Raw genomic sequence first — 21200 nt, 5'->3', positions numbered from 1 at the left:
GCTGCTTGATTTGATCATTTGATCCTATGCCCTAGTCCCTTTAATCATGAAAAAAAAGCCCTTGCATTGCTCGCCATCACATTGTAGGTGTCGTATTGTCACCCGTTGTCAACACCTCAACATCATGCCCTCTCGCCATCGTTTTCCCAAGAGGCAAACAATTGATCTATTTGCCTGTCTGTAGCGCCGCTTTCTCTGCCTGATACACCGCTTTCTTTGCTAGTGGCACCGCATGCTACAACACATCCTAGTTTGCTTGACGTTTTTTTAAAGGAAATGACTGAGCTACCCATATGACCCTACCCCTCCCTAGTCTTCTTCCTACCCTCATGACCGAAGTCCCCTCCCTGGTCTGTTGCTGCAACCAGTCCACGCCGGCGTGGACTGGTTGCAGCAATAGACCGGGGAGGGGAAGGGTCATGAGGATAGGGTGGTTTTTTTAATAAAAAGTATTACTTTGGTCTTCAAGGTGGCGGCGACGCCAGTGTTCAAGAAAATTATGCCTCCGCTTAGTACAGCCCTAGCTTCTCTGTGCACGTAGTATAAATCAAAAACTCATGCCTATCCTCTCCCAATCCATCCTCGTCCAGTCCCTTACCCTTGCATTGACCTCGAAGTTGGCTCCCTACGCTTGAGAGTTCGGGCACATGGCCCTTGCTACCCTTCGGGCCTTCGCCTCGAAAGTCAAACGCAACCTGATCAAAGCCCAATGAACCTCAAAACTCCAGCCAGCATGCCGTGACTTGGCTGACCAATGAAATGGAGCCCGAGACCTGCCTTGCCACAGGTGCGCAACGTAGATGATTTAAAAAAAAAACAAAAACCTGTTGGAACCATTCCGCGCCGGCGCGGACGGGTTTCGACAGGTTTCACAAGAGCAGTGCCGACGACCGTACTTGACTGGCCAATGAAATGGAGCCGGAGACCTGCCTTGCAGCTGGGCATCGTAGATGGTTTTTTTTATTAAAAAAAACCTGCTGGAACCATTCCGCGCCGGCATGGACTGGTTTCGACAGGTTTCAAAAGAGCAGAGTCGACTGAGAGGCTAGCGAGATAAAAGGGACAGGCTAGCGAGAAGGGACGGGCAGTTGAAGAGCTGGCCAATCAGAGGAAGAGTGGGGAGATCTTGCGTGCTGAAGGCGCAAGATCTTGCTGCTTAAATCTTGTTGGGGTGTGTGAGCAGGTCCTGGCCTGGGTTGATGCGGATGAGCAGCGACTTGAACTGAAGCGAGGCGCACACTTGACCACGATAGAAGGCCGTGCCAGAAGTTTCCCACCACAAAGCGGGCGCAGGAAATGGGGTGGCCATTGGAACGGTCCAACTAGACTTTCATTGGCGTGCTATTGGATTGGTGCATCACCACCATCAGATTTTCGCCTACCACTGCCATCTTGTGGGTCTCGCGTGCGCCAGGCATGGGCTACTCTCTCACCACTTTTGGCAGCTTGGCTAGTAGCTACTGTCTCTGATCCAAGTTGGCAGCCAGCGGCGGTGGCAGCTACTAATTTAGCTTCTGCATATTCATGAAGATCAGTTAACGCTTCCTCATGCAACAGCGCAAGGTGCTACAGTGGCGCATCCATGATCAGCTTAGGACCCGTCAGGAGCTGCTCCAGGGCCAGGGCTTGGGAGACGTAGTCCTCATGTGCATGAGGATTCTTGCCATAAAGAGAGGATGTTGCAGGATTCATGGAGGTTGATGATCCCAGTGCTAGCTTCGAGCTCATATTGGTAATGATGTGAGTAAAAGATATGAGTGTGGATATTGGATATGCGTAGCTAGCTAGAGAATATAAGTAGGTAGATTTACTGCGATGAGCTCTCCTGAGCCCGGCCAACTCTATTTAAGTATGTTGCACAATATCTCTTAATTACTTTGTGAGCGTGCCAGATTGCCGTAAAGAGTGCTGCTGCTCAGGAATAAGCATAAAGGGTTAACGTCACCATTCAACTTATTAAAGAGCGCGGCCTGTCGATCATGGGACTATTTTGTTTGATTTCTCAATGCTTGCTTTATAATTTCCCTTGTGGATCCAGTTGCCAATTCGCTCAGAGGCTGATTTGTTACATCCTATATTGCACCTTGTAGCACCTTCATGATTGCAAGATAAAGCATGGCTCCTCATTCTTCACATTGAAGTGAGATTCCAATCATTAGAGAGAATGGATTGTGCACAATCAGAGGAAGAGTGGGAAGCTCGAGGAAGATGCTTCATCTCGGGAGCAGGCAGGTGAGCAGAGTCCGAGGGCATCGTGAATGCGACCCTAAGCATTTTGCACCGACTTAAGTTGAGGACAGGGAACCGCCTGTGCCACCCTTAGCTAAAAGCAAAAATGCAGATGGCAAAAAACCCTTCACTGCACTCTTGAGGCCAACGAGTATGGGCTTTTATCATGCGGGATGCCTGTAGGCGGCACAGTTGCACTCTCTCTCTCTCTTCCCCCCCCCCCCTCTCTCTCTGTCTCTCTCTCTCGGCCTTATTTTGGTGATGTTTCCTCAGCCTTCAATGGAAAGCTGAATATTCTGGTGAATAATGTGGGCATGAATATAAGAAAACCTGCTGTGGAGTACACGGCAGAAGATTTCTCTGTGATCATTTCCATGAATCTCCAGTCATCCTATCAAAATGCTCAGCTGGCCCATCCTCTTCTAAAAGCATCGAGAAAGGGAAATGCTGCTTTTGTTTCATTAGTAGCAGCCTGCAGGTGTTGTTGCAATTTGTTTTGGTTCTCTGTACGTTGCAAGTAAAGGTGCTATGAATCATATTGCAAAGAATCTTGCTTGTGAGTGGGCCAAGGATGGAATTCGAGTAACCATTGTGGCTCCCTGGTGCTTAAAGACGAGGGCTTAACAAGGCAAACTATATGCCGAACACCTCTAAGGCGAGGTGGAGAACCATTCGAAGCTGCCTCAGTTGCAGTGGCATTCTTGTGCCTCCCCACTGCAGGATTTGTGAATGGTCAATTTATCACAATCAATGGTGCTATGTCTATAAATGGCTTCTTCCCTATAGATGATTGAGATCTGTTGAGTATACAGTGTCCATAGAGAGAGAGATAGATAGATAGAGAGAGAGAGAGAGAGAGAGAGAGAGAGAGAGAGAGAGAGAGAGAGAGAGAGAGAGAGAGAGAGATGTATTATGGTACAATGAAAATGTCAATTTCTTAAAATAATTCCACTTTGCAAGTAATGTTTTTAGTTTTTTTTCACCCTTCCACTAGTGATCGACTTTTCGATTTGAGTTGAGTTGGTTCCGCGTTGCCCCATGTTGGTTTTATTGATGTGTATTTAGCTTTGTTCATGAATTCATTGGCAGTGACAAGCACATGGGGCCAGGGAGTCATTTTCTCATTAGAGGGATTTGAACTCATGCACAAGATTGCAACGGTAATTCTCATAACCAGACCAACCAAACCGCTTCTTGGCTCTTAGCTTCCAAATGTACATATAAGAAAAGGAAACTTCTCAAAGAAATTCAATAAAATGGTGATGGAGCAGAGGCAACACTATTGTGATCGCAACTATCATGCATGGTGAGGGCCACCTTGGAGGAGCTTGTTTTGTTAAGAGTGAGACAAGGGATTTTCGATCACGTACGCTTGCATCTTGCTAGAGTACTACACCTAGTGTTTAGGGGTTCTCATGGGGATAAATTATCTCTCTACACAAGGTGTCGAAATCTGCTCCGTAAACGCCGCACTGCCAAGGCCCCTGTGCCAATACAGGGGTCTACTGGGAGATTGTATCTTTGTTATGGGTAATACACCACACCAGGGCTTTCCAAGAACATTTTTTCCAACGAAAGAAAATAAAGATGCATGGTGGGCAAACTTAATAATTCTTTTGGCTCGTAGGTCAAATTTGAAGCATTTGCTGGTATTTATATTAAAAATTTTAATATTTTACTAGTTTTCTTGAAGACAAGCTCAAAATGTAGTCAAAATTTTTGCAATTTTAGCTAATAAAGATACACTAGACCAGAGTTTTCTTCAAACACTTCATTGCACTGGCCATTTGTGGCCCTCATGTATGGAAGCTAAGAGACAGTTCACAAGGTTGTTGATTTGCAAATAGCAGCAACACAATTTTAGTTTATTTGGTGTGAGAAACAACGAGAACATGAACATATAACCAGAGCATGTAGACTACGCCATGTTTATCATTTATGTGGTTTCCCTCCCACTTCACGCTTAAGAGGTGGAGCGAAAAGGAAATAGTTCTCAATTAGCAACCAAAAATAGGACCCGCAACCAACCATGAATCATACATGCCACAAATTACTTGATCAACGTGTAAATCTTTCTAAAAATAATATGGAAGCAAGGAGTTTTCTATGTTCCTTCATGTTTGTGCAAGGGGCTAGAGACAAAGATTGACTCAAATACATGTTCAAGACATGGAATGAAATGCAAGTAAGCTTTGATATTTGCTCGGATTTTAGTTCGCTCGAGAAATCTCGCTTGGGCTATGGTAAGACTCCTTCTTTAGCAGTGGAGGATTTCTTATTTGAGGTAACTTCCTCCACCTTTACAAAGCTAGGTTGAATCCTTTCAACATCCTATTTGCCAATTTGAAGCGACATGACTCAATTAAGGATGTGTGCATGTGAATCCTTAACCATAAGTGAGAACACCACATGCTCTATTACCAATGTCATTTAGACACTGCACGTTTCTCATAGAAGCCTCCAAGAAGAGCTCTTTCTCTAAGATCTTATTAACGTAGGAGAACTCTAAAAATAATTTCTACTTAACGATAAGACTTTCATCTTATATAGACTTGGCCCTCCTAGCCATTCACATTTGATTGGACACTCTTTAAGTATACCCACACCTATCTTGTGCTGAGCTACACACCATACAAATTCCTACTCATCTTTAGCACTGTAGTATTTCCTGTTTGAGGTGACTTCCTCCATTCTTAAAGAGCTAGGTCATATTCTTTCAACATGCTATGTGCCAATTTCTTCTAGTTGAGGTTATATGCATGGTAAGGATTGTGGAGTACATGTTATAGATGCGTCAAAACCCCTCACATTGACTTCCTACAATTGCATGGGAGCAAGCAAAAAAGTTCAAAAGATGCATAAAAGTAAGATCTTGAGCAGAGGATGGATGCAAGATAATGAATGAAGCTTGAGCCTATTCCCTTGTCATCAATACACACTATTGTAGCCATTCAGCTTAGGTCCCACTCCCTTCGAGGCGAGACTGGACATTGGGGCAATGGAGAAGAGCCAAATTGATTGTGCACATTATGTTGACTACAAGTTTGAGAGTGTGAGTACCACACACTATTAGAGTGATTAGATTTTGGTCGTATCCAAACTTGATTCCCTCACATTTTTAGCCATGACTTAGACCTACACACTTTCCTCTCTCAGCCACAATGTGAGCTCTCTATTTTGACTCTCACCACGATTTTGGAGCATCAAGAATCATCATCAACCCCACACATACTACATCACATGTAACTTTGGTCCCATAGGTCATATTTGACCTCTCAAGATGATAATAAAATCTATCTATCTATCTCTCTACCCATCTCATGCTCTCTCTCACTCTCTCTCTCTCTCTCTCTCTCTCTCCCCCCCCCCTCTCAGCTTATAAGAACTTTTGCTTGCAAAAGTGGACTCATTGTGAATGAGTCCAAAACAAAGGTTATGCTTGTGAAAACCAACCATAAGGAGAACCCATGCATCGTGTACAACAATGAGACACTTGAACTTGTTGAGAGCTTTAAGTACCTTGGCCTTGAGGTTCCTTCCAATCATAAGTGGCATGAATGTGCTATGCATCATTTGGAAGCGGGAAAGAGTGCATATTATGCATTTGAGAACATGTGTAATGAGGGAAACATCAAGTGTTGGATTCTAAAGAAGTACCTTTTTGATGCATTGGTGACACCGGTTCTTCGGAGTTAAGGTGTGGGGCGGGAGCATCTCAAAGTCTACTTGGAAAGAGTTCGAGAATGTGCAAAAGCGTTTTCTTACAAACTTTCTCCAAGTTAAGACACAAACACCATATATGTTCCTGCTTCTTGAGTCGGGATCTCTTCCAATTGAGGTTATGGGCATGGAAAGGGTTGTGGAGTACATGATAAAGATGCATCAAAGCCCCTCACATTGACTTCCTACAATTGCATGGGAAGCAAGCAAAAAAGTTCAAAAGATGCATAAAAGCAAGATCTTGAGCACGGGATGGATGTAAAACATAAAGAAGTGGTTTGGGAGATGGAATGCATTACACTTGCTACATGATGCTTCAATTGACTCCCAAGTGAATGAAGGTTTTCTACAACGCCAATGTATTACAACTTGGGAGAAATCCAGTGGGTAACGCTTCATACATTACACCACCTATATTGCCCCCAAATACAAAACCATGTTCTTCGCTGAAAGAGGAAACCACACTCACAGTTACATGCTTGAGCCTATCCCTTTTCGACAATACGCACTATCGCAACCATTCGGCTTAGCTCCCATTCCTTTCGATGCAAGACATGGTGTTGGGACAATGGAGAAGAGTCAAATCGACTATGCACATTATGCTCAATGCAAGGTCGAGAGTTTGAGTACCAACACACTACTAGAATGCTAAGCTTTTGGTCACATCCAAACTTGCTTTTGTCACATTTTCAGCCATGATTTAGACCTACACACTTTCCTCTCCTAGCACAATGTGGGCTCTCCATTGCGACTCTCATCACCAAAATTTTGGAGCATCGAGAGTCACTCCTCAGCCATACACATACTACATCAAATGTAACTTTGGTCCCATAGGTCATATTTGACCTTTGAGGACGATAATAAAATCTCTCTCTCTCTCTCTCTCTCTCTCTCTCTCTCTCTCTCTCTCTCTCTCTCAGCCTCTCAGCACCGACTAACGCATAGAGAGAGAGAGAGAGAGAGAGAGAGAGAGAGAGAGAGAGAGAGAGAGAGAGAGAGAGAGAGAGAGAAAATAAACAAAGAGAGAAAAAATAACCTTGTTTGTGTGCTCCTTCTAATGACAATAATAAAGCATGTGAGTGTGAGTACGGTTTCCTCTTTCAGCGAAGAACATGGTTTTGTTGTTGGGGGCAATATGGGTGGTGTAATGTATGAAGCGTGACCCACCAAATTTCTCTTAAGCTGTAATACATTGGCGTTGTAGAAAAGCTTCATTCACTTGGGAGTCAATTGAAGCATCATGTAGCAAGTGTAATGCATCGCATCTCCCAAACCACTTCTTTATGTCTTGCATCCATCTCGTGCTCAAGATCTTGCTTTTATGCATCTTTTGCACTTTTTTGCTTGCTTCCCATGCAATTGTAGGAAGTCAATGTGAGGGGCTTTGACGCATCTTTATCATGTACTCCACAACCCTTTCCATGCCCATAACCTCAATTAGAAGAGATCCCGATTCAAGAAGTTGGAGCATATATGGTGTTTGTGTCTTAACTTGGAGAAAGTTTGTAAGAAAACGCTTTTGGACATTCTCAACTAGAAGAGATCCCGATTCAAGAAGTTGGAGCATATATGGTGTTTGTGTCTTAACTTGGAGAAAGTTTGTAAGAAAACGCTTTTGGACATTCTCAAACTCTTTCCAAGTAGACATTGAGATGCTCCCGCCCCACACCTTAACTCCATGAGAGAGAGAGAGAGGGAGAGAGAGAGAGAGAGAGAGAGAGAGAGGGAGAGAGAGAGAATGAGAAAAACAAACTTGCACTGCTCTCTCTCTCTCTCTCTCTATCCCCCCTTGCGTGAATGGGCACTTTCTCTCCATCCCTCTCCATTGCGACTCTCATCACCACAATTTTGGAGCATCAAGAGACTCATCAGTCACACACATACTACATCACATGTAACTTTGATCCCATAGGTCATATTTGACCTTCGAGGATGATAATAGAATCTCTCTCTCTCTCTCTCTCTCTCTCTCTCTCTCTCTCTCACACACACACACACACACACACACACACACACACACACACACACACACACACACACACACACACACACACACACACACACACACACACATTGAAAGAGATAGAGGGGGAAGGGGAAAAGAGAGCGCAAGAGACAAAGAGAGAGAGAATGAGAAAAAAATGCATTCCTATTCATTTGTCCTTCTTCCCTCTCTCTCTTTTTCTGCCCGTCTTATGTGCTCTATCTCTATCTCTCTTCCCCCCCCCCCCTTCTCTCTCTCTCTCTCTCAAGAATAATAATCACCCCTCCCCATTACTTATATATGTTTTTAAACAGCATCTCTTTCTCTCTATCCCTCCCTCCCTCTATCCCCCTCCCCCATCTAATGCACTTTTTCTCTCTGCCTCCCTTTCTCTTTCTCTCTCTTATCATCTCTCTCCCCCCCTCTCTCTCTCTCCCATCTTCTCTCTTTCTCTCCCTCCCTCTCTCCCTCTGTGGTATGTGAAGTGGACGCCCTTCACCACACTACAGAGAGAGTTTTGCATCCAATGGCACAAGTGTGCAATTATTCACGAGTCTAAGGGACACATCAAACAGAATGTTGTTAGATTTGTTTGGTACGCATAATTCATATGCACACTATGTAGACAAAAAAGGGAAACTGTACAAAAAGGATCAACCAGTGTTTGAACGACCCACATACCAGCTCATAGAAGTGCGTCCAGTGATAGATAAAAAAGGATGGTTCATTTTAGAGAAAAGAATCTCTTATAACCCATCCTCTTTAAAGCTGAAGGATATTACTTGAGTGAACCCAAAGATCTGTTCAGAGACAAACTCCCCTCCATCGGAAATCAAGCTTCGATGTTGTGACCAAATGAGCATATACTTTGATCAAAACAATCGTAGATATAGACGAGAGTCTAGCATCTATGATGCCTTGGGTCCAGAAACCACAAAAGCCCATATCATAGGAGACCCATGGGATAGACAATATCAGGGCAAAGATAATGTTATCTATAGCTTGACTCAAGGAATAATTTGTCACGTTTCACGAAGATACATAGGAAACTATGTAGAAGGTTTACATATCCAAACATCAACAATGCTACCCAAAGTATACCTTCATAGTCCCAACAGGTGAGACTAAACCAAAGACAAACAATTTTGAACTCTTACAATGGAGAAGGCTATAGTGATCACCTTAGGAACGGGGAAGCTGCAAATTCATCAAGCTCAGCTCTAGTACTAGGAAATGCTACACCAGATAGAAGCCCAAGAACTTCTAGCTAGCAGACCCATTCAAAGCAAAAACCATTGGAAGATCATATGGTTGTTGGAAGTTTTCCACTGACCCAAAAACCATCAAAATCTATAGAAAAATTCTTTTATGAAGATCATCAGGGACAAAAGTTTCAGTTGATCTCCACGAGTCAAAGTCAAAAGCCAACAAATCCCATAGTGTTCAAACAGTTGCATGAGACCAAGCTCGCATATGCATATCAAGATGCAAATGGCAATGATTCTCAACAGGTTCACGACCTTGTACAAGCACCTACAGATGCTAAACCTGTAGCCTCAAGCTGCTAGAATAGGTGACAAAAAAGTCAAAATCAATGAAAGCTAAAGTCCAAAAGGCTACACAAAGGTCACCACCAAAATCTTCTCCGAAGAGATAGATTCTACCAGAAAGTATAGTGGATCTTCTAAGATCAAAAGTTACTCAAATGGACGTACACAATGCTCAACAATTGCAAGAAAAAGGTGCAGTATTACAATAGAACGAGCCAACATCAACGAAAGCAGGTGATCAAGACAAAGAAATGTAGAAAAAGTTCAACCGATGGACACCGCCACCACAAAAGCACTCAATACAGAAAGAAATCCTGAGAAGTTCAAGTGCAACATCACCAGTGAGAACAAAGAAACACTGTCAAGAGAAGTAAAGCTAGATTCTTAGCTAGACAAGAACCTCATGTCGTTTCGCACTTGGAAAAAATGTGGCCAACCACAACTGGAAGATGCTCCTAAATTTGCGAGCATATCTAGAGACAAATGAGCAGAATGCTGGGGAATCATCTCCACCACCATTGAAGTAAGTTCACAGATCATCATAGCTCAATTCCACGTGATCACAACAAAAGATATACCGGACGACATCATAATCGGAATGCCAATGGCCCAAAAGATCCTAGAGATACAGAGTTCAATGAAGATGCAGTCTTTAGACACAAGAAAAAATGAAGACCAAGACTGGTCACCCGCGGATGACAGCACAAAGTCCTCAAGCACAATTCAAATGGAAGATCCCATTGAAGATGATTCATCTCCATCGAACAGAACTTTAGAAGAGCTTAAAGAAAATCAGGCAATAGCAAGTGCTGATCAAACAGAGCAAAGAGCAACCACAATAGCTATTGAGTGGAGAATGCCACCAAGGTAAGAAGTTAAGAAGAACGGGGTTGTAAACAACCAGGAAGCAATAGAAAGTCCAAAGATCCATACATTTCCAGTCGAATCAACCTATGTAAGTCAGAGTGGAACACAAAGTCTCAAGTATTTCTCCATAGAGACACAACTAGATCAAGATGATACCATGGCAAAATCAGGAGAAAGATCTTCAATAGAACCTCCAATGAGAATAGCTGTAGTTCTCAGCTGTACAAAAGGAGCAAGTGTCAGATGCATGCTCTACTAGATAAAGAAGCAAATTGCAATATGGTTGCAAACAACATTCATAGCATTCTAGAGATTACTCCATGCAAACATGATAGCTAAACAATGCGAGGTTTGCATACAAGTCAAAAAGAAATGGTTGCTACCCTTAGCATCCAAAATCATGAAGAGCAGGTAATGTTTCAGGTGAAGCCTTCAAAGGAAATGCTTGCAAATGTCATCATTGGACATCACTGGTTAGACCAACACAAGGCCTACAAAGAAGACACAATGCTAATATTCTCTTCTCCAAGAGGTAGCCAACAACATTCACAGGTACCAATAATGCTAGATTCAGAGTTGCAAAAGATCACAAGAATCAAAGACAAATCTTGCAGACAAAGGTAAAGCTAAAGTGGAACCTCTACCAATTAGCACAAAAGGAGTGACATCATATGCCCCTACATCAAAAAACCCTCATGGATCAGCTTCTTCAAGCAAGTCAGGGTTTCAAAACTTCAAGTTAATTGTTGACTCGATTAAAACCTCTAAAGAGTCACCCATAAAAGCAAAGATATTTCAGCCAGAGTACTCAAGAAATAAAAAGAAAGTAAAGCAAGTGTTTGTTTCGAGCAATTTAGTCAAAGTCAATGATCCAGTTTGGATTAAAGACAGGAAATAAACATAGAAAAACAAACACATGGGATGGATAGCATCACAATGGAGCTTAAAAGAACACGAGTACTATAGAGGTAACAAACAAATATGGATACCAAAACCGTAGGTTAGAGCATATGAAGTAACTTCAAGTCCCTCCCAAGAAAGAAGGCCCACAAGGTATCAACCTCGGCAATATCCGAGGATACCTAAGAAGCAGGTATACAATAGAACAACATCGAAAGAGGCTAAATTCAACCACAACTCTCAAGAAGATACTGAAAAAAGACGGATCTCAAAGAATCTTCCTCTTGGACAAGGATTCTACACATGTTATACGAAGATTTGGCTACCAGTCAATCACAAGCCAACTGCAACTGCACCAGACCTGCATGAAGATCTCAAGAACTCAACAAGACCTAGAACGAGGCAAAGTCAACAAAGGAAATACAAAGGTCATCAAGAGATTTTGGATTCCTAAGTCTTACAATAAACCGAGTCAAAAGCCAGATGTCAACAGCTAACAGAGGCCTACAACAACATCAAAGACTCCTATCAACATGCCCAATTGGAGAATCAAACAGATAATGGAGTCTTCACAATCAAAGAAGGACAACCCAACAAACACAAATGCATATTCAAATATGATAAAACAGGTATGGCAAAAGAAACCTTCAATGCCAACTTGGTCCTTCACTAATCCTCCTTTTGAGGATTCAAGCTTACTTTTACCTGAAGAAATATTTGTAGTAAGCACAAGATTGTAAAAGGTCAAGTTGCCAGGGTGCAAAGACACTCCTTAGCATAGTCAGAGTCAGTATGCTGAGCCATAAAATGAGCAAAGTATTAGTCCCAAAGCTTCAAGTCATAATAAACTCTATGCTAGGGGTCGTAGTTATTAGGCTTACACTCAAGCTGGAAGAGTTGAGCATATGTAAGTCATGTTGCTCATGTTGGATGATATGAGCATAAGAGTCGAAGTCTATTGACTTACAATTGGTGGAGTGTCGTAGAGTCCAACACTCATGCACATTGCACAGTAAGATGAGAGCACATATTCTCGTCAATGAAAACCATTCTTAAAGGGGTGCCAGCTTGCAAAGCCATGTCATATGCTTTTATAGCGACACCATCTTTCTGAATAACCCCTCAAAATCCTTTTTGCACAGTATATTGTTTCCCATGCATTTCTGTGTATGCATAAATAGGATGTCCCACCATTGGACATATGCATTAGACACTCTTTTTTTCTTCCACCCCTTGAGTGGACTACAATAGACAAACCAATGTTCCATCATGCTACCCCCTCATATTTGCTGCCTTTTTGAATTCCATATCTATCAGCAAATAATTCCTTGAGTACTTTATTAATATTTCCAATGCTAATAAGTACCCCAATAATACGCGTATCCTAAAGACACTTTTTTCCCACTGGGTTTTTTCTCTTTGATCATCCAGGTATTAGACCCTAATTTAGATCCTCATCATTTTACTTCTCTTGTACATAATTTTCATAAATAAACAACAACCTCATCATTATGCTATTACATCCAAAAAATGCAACATCATCTCTCACATTAGACATACTCGGACCAATGAAGATGCTGTAGCAAATTGAACCTCATCTACAAATTTGACGATAAAAAAACACGATCAGCCCATCAAAAACCAATCAAAACCTTCCACAACCTCCACGGACACTTCTCAACAGTGCCCGTGGAATGAGCACTAAAATCGGAAGGGGGAAATGTTAACCGAGTCAACGTCAGTTAACAGAAGCTACTAAAGACCAAAGATGTACGAATGCACATCGAAGATCAAAGTGAAGAAGCAGTAAAGATTGGAGTTACACATTTTTCACATTTTCCTAAAATGGTCATGTATTGTAAATACCCGATTTATTTCAAGCCATTGTAATATTGTTAATGTGTTACGGGCTCAATAAAGTTCCAAGATGTAAAGCATAGGTCACTTAGTGTACCTGGGGTGCAGATACAATAAGTGTGGAGCCTCAAAGGTCTTGGACGCTAGACATTACACATTTTAGACCTTGGCTAAGGTATAAAAGCCAACTTTGTAAAGTTTATTAGTAAGTTTTTGGATAATGAATAATGACGCTCACTTCTCTCCTTCTCATGCTTCCTACTCCCTTCCTGATTGTCACATTGCACTGCCTTCTATTGCGTTGCAACCGTAGGTAAGAGCTCTACGCATTGACGTAAGCATTTCATGGTAATCTGTAGTATATGGCGTCGCCAAGTTGCGGCCTAATTTCATCATAAGTAAGAATTTAAGCTTCAAAATCATAAAGTAAGTATAGGCGGGTATTGGGGCATCATTGCTAAACATTTAGATGCATTCTGCGTCGAAAACAACTAGATAAAAAACTCACTGTTGTTGTTAATAATCACAATTTTTGCACTTGATCTAAAGTGAGATTTGAGACCATAAGCATGTGCGCTTAGGTCTTATAAACATGTCCTCGAAGTTTCATAACGTTTGGATGTTGTTTGATGCTGTAACGGATGTAATTTGTTTGCCGATGAGCGATTAGCTTTTGGTGATTTCAGTTATTTGAGTGTAGCTTGAGTTAGATGCGAGTTGTTTGTTGTTTTTCAAGAGATTGACAACCTCTTGTAGCCTCTATGCACTAGTCGAGTCAGCTTCGTCCCATGGATTGACAATTATATTTGTGGTTCTCTCTATGTCCGCAATAAGACAGGAGTGAGGTTAGACAACCGTCCCACAACTCACCTCAATTTCAATACCGTTAATAATCCTCAGTAAATCAAAAACTTACCTATTAACTCCTATATATAGGCTCCATGGATTTAATAATCATGTGAATTTTTTTTATTACCATGTGTTATTATCATATTCACATAATTACACTTTACGTGATCAAATTTAAGCTGATGAATGGTGATTTGATAACCCACCAAAAGCTTGCTAAGCTATTTTTTTTTCTCGACAGGCTTGCTAGGATATGGCAAAAACCCCTCAATGGGCTTGCCATGATGGAAAAAGCCAAGTGGGACTATTGGTTTGGACGGTTTTTGAAGGTTTATAGGAAGGCCACATAAATATTTAACGTGACCACATGTTTTAAAAAGTGATCTCAATGCTATTAACATGTTTTCATGTTTGTGATCACGTTAATGAAATCCGTTATAAACTCTCCTGTCTCAATCATCTCTCTCTCTCTCTCTCTCTCTCTCTCTCTCTTAGAGTGGGCGCTAGCACCAGGTTGAATAGAGAGAGAGAAAGATAACACAAAAGATTCACTGACAAAAATGCCAAAAGGTTCACCTCTTTCTCTCTCTCTCTCTCACTCTCTCATGGGAAATCTCGCACTAAGCGCTGGCGCTTACCTTGGATAGAAAAAGCTCCCCTATCTCATGTGCTCACTGTCTCATGCACTCACTACGAGAGAGCACTAACGCCACACCAAGTTGAATATGGAGGAGAGATAAAGTTCCCCCTTATCTGGACCATCTATCCCCCCCCCCCCCCTCTCTCTCTCTCTCTCTCTCTCTCTCTCTCTCTCCCTCCCTCCCTCCCTCGCTCTCTCTCTCTCTCTCTCTCTCTCTCTCTCTCTCTCTCTCTCCCTCCCTCTCACGTTCTCTTTCTCGAGTCTCTCTTTCTCCCTTGCTCTATCTCTTGCAATCACCAATAAAGGATGCTAGCGCTTAGTGATAGAAAGAGAGAGAGAGATAGAATGTTGCGATCACATGGGCTATAGCTCCAAAGGAAGAAAGAGCATATGAAGACTATCAATCATTAGGAAAAAAACATCAACTATTCTATTCTCTCTCTCTCTCTCTCTCTCTCTCTCTCTCTCTCTCTCTCTCTCTCTCTCTCTCTCTCTCTCTCTCGTGGAGTCTTACCAAGCACCGAGCAAGATTTATCGAGCGAACACAAAAATCAAGCGATATCCAGGGAAAAAACACACACACACACACACACACATAGATAGAGAGAGAGAAAGAGCATAGGAGAAGGAATTATTTGTTGCCATTTTTAAGTCAACGGTTTGAACATTGTACCATGGATCTCGTTCCATCCTTTTAGCCTCAACTTCAATGGACACTTGCAAGGCACTTCAATGAAGCAAAAATCAACACATCAAAGTATATAAGCGGGCCTCAAATAGTGATTTTTTTCCAAAATAATTTCAAACCACATCAATAGTTGGCTAATTGCTATCAAATATTGCAAATCAACATATATAGCTTGCAAAAGTAAAATCTAAGTAAGGAGAGGTACTCAAAATATGACATGTCCATGACCAAAAGAAATGGAATGCTCACAAATGATTGAACGGGTTCCTAGTGGGAGGTCTGTTCTCCTCATCCACCATATCTACATAACTCAATGCCTCTGCCTATCGACCCCTCTAAATTGGGGATGAAGAGGAGGCAACATCAATGTCAAAATCAAAGTGCCGTCACTATCCAATGTTGCACAAGCACATCTTGAAGAGAGACATGCTTTGAGAACAGGAGAAATCCCACAATCAAACTCCAAACAAAGACCCTTTGGCCTACACAAAAGCTCCACAAGACTAGCAATGAAAGAAGGGCTACATTGCATGTATCCTCTCCATGCAAGGCCAAAATCCATAGCTGTGTAAGTGAACTCTGGTAAGTAATGTCACATGATGGTATCTGTAGGAGTCATTCCCATAGCATTAAAAAATGGCATGCTCTCATCAAGGTAAAGCGGACCTCGTGCACCATGCCTATGAATGAAGAAAAGCATTGAACTATCACATTACAAAGAAACATGAAAACACTTGAAATGGAATATTTTATTCACTCCATACACAAGGTACTAAAAACAAAACCAACCTTCTGATGATCACCACCAACATCCTGGACAAATTCATAAGGTAAATGATGAATAACAATAACTCCTTGATGATGAACAACCATGCTAGATGCTCTACTCATCTCCTCAATCCGCTAAAGAGTATCACTTACTAAAAACAAAACCAACCTTCTGATGATCACCACCAACATCTTGGACAAATTCATAAGGTGTATGATGAATAACAATAACTCCTTGATGATGAACAACCATGCTAGATGCTCTACTCATCTCCTCAATCCGCTAAAGAGTATCACTTACCATAAAGAAATCAGATTATAAACAAAGTAAACAAAGCAACAACAATTTTAGCTGGCTTAGTATAGAAGACATTTATACCTGCAGTAGATCTCGAAACAACAAGCTCTCTAGAATCTTCCAATGTACTGTGTGTCAAATGGATGGCAGCTCTCACATGCTCCTTAGTGCAACATGGAGGTTGTGAGGGTGTAGAATGCAAGAATCCTCCAAAAGGCAAGTAAAAAAAAAAAGCCAAAATTGGCAATCCACATATCGAGCCTACCATCCCTCTTGTATCCACCAACATCTATAGAGAGAATTCTAGCCATACACTCATGTAGGTGCATCCATATTAGTGATTGCACACTCGAACAAAACTTACAAGCAATGGTAATGTAGTCTCCTGTTATAGCTAAAAATCTATGATCTCTTGGTGCCTACAGAACATACTGCTATCTAAGGAAAACAAAACGTACCGAATGATGCAAGCTATGTGTGCCAATAGCGTTTGTCAATTATAAACAACAATGAAGTTACTAAACCATGGGTTCATTTTCACAACGTAGTCTATTTAAAACTCAATAGCGAGATTGGTAAATATTTGTGAGTTAAGTTAAGGCAATAATTTTAAAAGTAATACCCAACAAACTCTCAATTACAAATGCCTTATTTATCCAATTATAATCAAGATAGTGTAGGACAGTGTCCCGAAAGAGTAATTATATGAACATGATACTAAAGATAGAAACTGGATAACAGCAATATCAATGCCTCTTTGTAGAAGCAAAGAAAAAATATTAAGTACCATTAGACATTCTTTCATCATTCTCATGGTTCAACTTTGGGACACTGCTGTAAATTGTCGCGCGTGAATGTGGGATATTTTTGGACAGTGTCCTAAAAGGTATGAAAATGATGCTAAGGATATTTATTGTTTAGCAGTTTCAAGAAAGACGAGATTAATGTTAAGGACGTTCCCTTCATTTTTTGAATACATTCTCCTACTCAAATTCATTTTGTGACAACACATTATGAAAAAGAGTTTCAATTTACTGTGAACTAGAAGAATCCAATTAACAACTGTTTAAAAAGTCATAATCAAAGAGAGGATTATATTTCTATGAGGATAAACTCATATATAGCACTAGAACCTGTAGAGTGCACAGGTGATGTAGAAGGTAGGAAAGAAGACTACACACACACACACACACACACTAACACACATCGAGACACACACACACAATCGTTACCCTGCAACAGCCATTCAATGTGTTGCTCTCCTCTTCTTCTCTTTTAACTATTATCCAAAGTATATTTACAACATAGTATAGTCAGTGTCCAGCCGCCCATAGCACAATGGACATATTCTTTAACACTCCCCCTCAAGCTCAGAGTGAGCTTGCATATGATGGATTCCCAATGCTTCACGAAAGTAGCAAAACTTCTCCTTTCCAAGAGCTTTTGTGAATATATCCGCAACTTGATCATTTGTCTTCACATACACCAAATCAATCTCATTTGCAAAAACTTTTTCTCTAATGAAGTGATAATGTACCTCAATGTGTTTAGTGCGAGCATGGTAAACTGGATTCTTTGCCAACATGATGCTGCTAATATTGTCACAATATATAATGACACTGTCCAGATAGTCAAAACCAAAGTCTACCATAAGTACTCTCAACCATGACTCTTCACATGCTGCCAAAGCTGCTCCACGATATTCAGCTTCTGTACTTGATAATGCTACAGTTGATTGCTTCTTGCTACTCCAACTTATCATACCATTGCCAATGGAAAATGCATAACCACTTGTAGATCTTCTATCCATAAAATATCCTGCCCAATCTGCATCTGTGTAACCATAAAGACAAAGCTTCCCATTCTTTTCATAAAACATTCCATAACTGACAGTGGCTTTCACATATCTCATAATCCGTCTCACTGCATCAAGATGGCTTTTGCATGAATTGACTCATAACACCCACTGCATAACTCAAATCTGGCCTTGTTATTGTTAAGTAAACAAGGCTTCCAACCATCTTACGGTACATAGTGACATCCTCAATGTAATGTCCATCATCAAACAACTTCACATTTTGATCAAGAGGTGTATCAACCGGTTTGCACGCTATCATTCCATACTTCTCAAGCATATCCAACGCGTATTGTCTTTGTATCATGCAAATTCCTGATAATGTATTGACAATTTCAATTCCCAAGAAATATCTCAACTCACCAAGGTCCTTCATGTTGAATTCTCTCAACAAACTCTTCTTGACATGCAAAATTTGCTCATCATGACTTCCAGTGAGAATCAAGTCATCAACATAGATAAAAATAACGACGATCTCTCCATCAACATGCTTCAAAAACACTGTTTAAATCCAATCTTCTTCAAGAATCTGGTTATCTTTTCACACCAAGTTCTAGATGCTTGCTTCAAACCATAGAATGCTTTCTTCAACTTACACACATAATATGGAAACTCTGGATGTTGATAACCCTCTGGCCGTATCATATAAACTTCTTCTTCCAAGTCACCATTCAAGAATGCATTATCCACATCCATTTGCCGTAACTTCCAACCGAACATACTTGCCATTGCTATCACCAATCTGACTGTTGTCATCTTTGCAACTGGACTAAATGTCTCATCATAATCAAGACCTTTTGTTTGTGCATAACCTTTAGCAACAAGCCTCGCTTTGTATCTTTCCACACTACCATCTGATTTGCACTTGACTTTGTATACCCATTTTGAACCAATTGCTTTCTTTCCACATGGCAAGCGAACCAAATCCCAAGTGTCATTCTTCACAAGAGCATCCATCTCATCATCCATAGCCGACTCCCATTCTGATTTTCCAATTGCCTCTTGAAAACATGTAGGCTCTTTATGTTGCACACGTGAAACCATGTATGCATAATGTGTACGCATGTAACCGTTGTATGTCAATCTATCAACTGCATAACGCACCCTCTCTGATCTTATCAACTGTGGTGCACTCTTCTCTTCAACTCTTGCATATGGGGGTACATATTTCTCAATATTCTTACTGCCATGTATCCTCAAATGTGGTAAACCATGCTCTTAATCGAGGCTTTCATCTGCAGAACTCTCTTCAATCACTTTCTTCTTGCCTTTCTCGTCTTGCTTCTTATCTCGCAAACGACCACTCCATGGGTTGACACTTCCTGTACTCTCCTCTGCCATATGTGGTCCTTAAATAGTTCTTGTTGATGGTCCTGGATTATCAACAACATGACACACATTCTTTTGCTCTTCATACTCATCTTCTATCATCACTGGCTTTGGTTTATACCATGGTTCATGCTCACAAAATCTGACATCTCTACTGACATGAACTTGTCTTGTCATAGGATCATAACACTTGTAACCTTTCTTTTCAACTGGGTAGCCCAAGAATATACACTTCACTGCCTTTGGCTCCATCTTCTTTCTTGCTTCATTTGGCACATGAACATAACAAAAACATCCAAAAACTTTCATGTAGGAAACTGTTGGCTTGATCCCATAAAGTCTCTTATAAGGTGAAATTTCATGAATGGCAGCTGTTGGTGTTCGATTCATAATGTGTACTGCTGTATGAACTGCTTCAGCCCAATATGTTAATGGCATATTCATCTCATTCATCTTGGCTCTTGCAATCTCTGCTATGACTCTATTCTTTCTCTCAGCAACTCCATTTTGTTGTGGTGTGTATCTGCAAGTAATCTGTCTTCTTATGCCTTGTTCACGTAAGTAATCATCAAAACTATGTGACATGTACTCTCCCCCTCCATCTGTACATAGGCATTTAATTTGACAACCATTCTCTTTCTCAACCATAACTTTGAACTCCAAGAATACCTCAAATGCCTCTGACTTTTCCTTTAGAAAGTAAACCCATGTCATTCTGCTGTAATCATCCGTAAATGTGATAAAATATCGACAACCATTTGGTGTAGCATGATCACAAGGTCCCCAAATATCTGAATGAACAATTTCCAAAGGACTTTGGCTAATTCTCCCCCTCTTTGGAAATGGTAAACGAGATTGCTTTCCAAATTGACAAGCTTCACAAACATGATCAAAATTCAATCTGTCAAACTTTGGTAATCCACGTACAATTTGATTTGATTGCATATGCTTTAGTCTTCTAAAATTGACATGACCAATCCTCTTATGCCATAACTCTGCCCAATTATCTTGAGTGGCTGATTTGTTTGCATACATACCATTGTGTAAACATGGATCTCCAGCTTCCAATGAGAACAAGCGACCTTTCTTTCTTCCACGTGCCAATATCTTGCCTGGTCTGCCTTTGTGAAACTCCTCTATGAAACATCCATAACGATTAAAATGGACTTGCAACCCTTGATTTGTCATCTGTCCAACTGATGCCAAATTCTTTGTGATTGAAGGCACATACAGAACATCTCCCAATGTGTTGTATGTCCCGTCTTGTTCTAAAAATGGAATTGAACCAACATGTGTAATCTGATGCATAGTATCATCACCTATATCGACAAACTCATCCTCTTCTAATTTCTCTTTTCTGTCAAACCATTCACCATGATATGTCATATGATTTGTGGCACCACTATCTAAATACCAATCATCTGTATGATGTGGCTCCACCATGCTTCCGACAACATGCTCCATAGGAAATAAATGTCCACTTGATCTATTGTCATATATATTTTGATCATGAGGATTGTATCCAGCAAAGTTTCCTCCATGTCTGCCATAACCTCGGCCTCTTCCACCACAATCACGATTTTGATTTAGCCTTGTGTAACATTCTCTTTCAAAGTGACCATAAATGCCACATCTGTTACAATATCCATCTCTTTGAGGATATTGT

The 21200-nt window shown here is 41.0% G+C and overlaps 1 pseudogene; it reads left to right on the top strand.

Annotated features, from left to right (window-relative positions):
* The first annotated feature begins 2402 nt into the window (after positions 1-2402).
* Positions 2403-3023, top strand: LOC147447118 (tropinone reductase homolog At5g06060 pseudogene; annotated as a pseudogene).
* Positions 3024-21200: the final 18177 nt, after the last annotated feature.

This window comes from Adiantum capillus-veneris, chromosome 11, assembly GCF_014529385.1.
Source record: "Adiantum capillus-veneris isolate H3 chromosome 11, ASM1452938v2, whole genome shotgun sequence".
Classification (NCBI taxonomy): Eukaryota; Viridiplantae; Streptophyta; class Polypodiopsida; order Polypodiales; family Pteridaceae; genus Adiantum; species Adiantum capillus-veneris.
The sequence above is the reverse complement of the archived record's forward strand: the minus strand, read 5'-3'. Positions and strand labels throughout refer to the sequence as shown.